Genomic DNA, 2,215 nt, shown 5'->3' with positions numbered 1-2,215 from the left:
GCTATGAGGAGGTGTGGGCTTGTTGGGATAGGTTTTGAGGTGCTCGATGCACAAGCTACACCTAGTGAGGCACATAGTTCACTTCCTGTTGCCTGGGGATCAAGATACAGAACTCTCAGCCCTTTCTCCAGCACCGTATTTGCCTGCATGCTATCATGATTCTTGCTATGACAACAATGGACTGAACCTCTGAAATTCTAAGCCAGCCCCAATTAAATGTTTTCCTTTGTAAGAGCTGCTATGGCCATAGCATCCTTCCACAGCAATAGATATACTCTAAGATATGTCCCCATCAGATTGGCCTGTGAGTGAGCCTGTGGTGCATTGTTTGATGATGGATGTGGGAGGGCCCAGCGCACTATGGGTGCTGGTACCGTTACAGGGAGCTCACCAGAGATGGGCACTCAGACAAAGTTTGTAGTCAATTGAAAGTCTTTATTCTAGCCAGCTGGAACTGTACTCAGGAATTCAGGACTTAAGTGTAGCCCTGAGTGTACAGAGCACAGGATTTTTGAAAGCAAAAAGAAACATGTCCTGGCATCTCAGCAGCTTCATGGGGTGGGGGTGGGGTAGAGGTGGGATGAGGATGCGGTGAGGGTAGGGTGGGGGTGGGGTGCATCACAGAAGCAAGCAGTTTAACAGAAGCATCTTAACCCCGGGTTCCTAGAATAAATCCGGGCAGTTTTCCACGGGATTCTCCATCAAGAAGATAAAATTCTAGATAAACCTGAAATGACCTCAGCAAGAACACAAGATGGAGGAACCTCTGCACTGCTTGCCTCGTTACAGTACCACCAGAGGGCAGGTGGCCCTGGGCCTGATAAGAAGCAGATGGAGAAGACATGGGTACCAAGCCAGGAAGCTGCATTCCTCCACCACCTCTGCATCAGCTTCAGCCTCAGGTTCCTGCCTTGAGTTCCTGCTCTTTTCCTGAATGATGGAATATAAACTATGGGTGAAATAAACCCTTTCCTCCCCAGTCATGGTGTTTTATTATGGTGGTCTGAAGGAGAATGGCTGGCATAGGCTCATATGTTGGTGAGCTGTTTAGGAAGGATTAGGGGGTGTGGCCGGGCCTTGGAGGAGTGGGCTGAGGTTTCAAAAGCTCACTTCTGGCCCCTCTTTCACTTTCTCTCTTCCTGTACTTACAGGTCAGACATGAGCTCAGGGCTTCAGTGCCAAGCCTGCCTGCCTGCTACCATGTTCCTCACCACTAAGTTCACGGACTAAACCCTCTGACACCATAAGCAAGCCCCCGGTTAAATGCTTCCTTTTTTAAGTTGCCCGCTCTTGGTGTCTCTTCAAGCAATAAAACAACAAGACACTTTCCATAGATACAAGAACCCTAACTATGATACAAGCTCCTCAGGCAGCCACACCCTAAGCTAATTAGGCTACAGGAGGCACACCTTGTGTGACAGACATCAGCTGACTAAGCCTTTTGGGCTTCCCAACTTCTCCCACACCTTCTAAGTCACATATGGACAGAACTCCCTCCTCTCAGTGTAGAACCCCTTCCCTTCGACATGGCCACCTTTGCCCTTTTTGGTGGTCTGGAGCCTTTTCCTTTGGAGGCCACCGTTCTGTCTGGCATCAAATAAAGCTCAGAGCAGCCTGCCTGGTGTTTCTCTTGAGCCCAAGACTTTACAGCAACCTGCTTCAGGAAACAGACCCATTATGGACAGTGGGCAGCCCAGGAAGCCACACATCCCTTAAGAGACAGTGCTGACCTGGGAAGAGGGGGAACCTTGATCACAAAACAAAACACCAACCCTAGAGGATGGGGGCTTGACTAATGACCAAGAGCCTCTCCAGTTATAGCTGAGGACAGACTAGGGAAAGGCAAATATGTAATCTTAAACATGTAGGGTGCCTTCGTCAGTTTAGCACCTGCAGCTTCGATCACCAGTTACAGCAGACCAGCAGCCTCTATCTTGTCTGCTAACAAGCTTCTCCACTCTGGCCTGTGGTTGCGCCTACCAGAGATGGAGGCTTGGCAGCCAGCATTCTTGCTGGACCACATTCTGAATGGTTTTTGTGTCTTACTGTTTAGAGGACATCTGCTTATTTCTACAATAGGATTAAAAGTATTTCAGAATAAAAACGTAAGGGGAAATGGAAGCCAAATAAAAAAGCAAAAATGTACTAAAATATGCTTGTGATTGCCAGCTAGGAGCCAAGTCTGCAGGCGGAAGCTTAAGACGTCCAGGCACAC

The sequence above is a fragment of the Phodopus roborovskii genome, unplaced genomic scaffold (assembly GCF_943737965.1).
Source record: "Phodopus roborovskii unplaced genomic scaffold, PHOROB, whole genome shotgun sequence".
Taxonomy (NCBI): domain Eukaryota; kingdom Metazoa; phylum Chordata; class Mammalia; order Rodentia; family Cricetidae; genus Phodopus; species Phodopus roborovskii.
Note: the sequence above shows the minus strand (reverse complement) of the source record.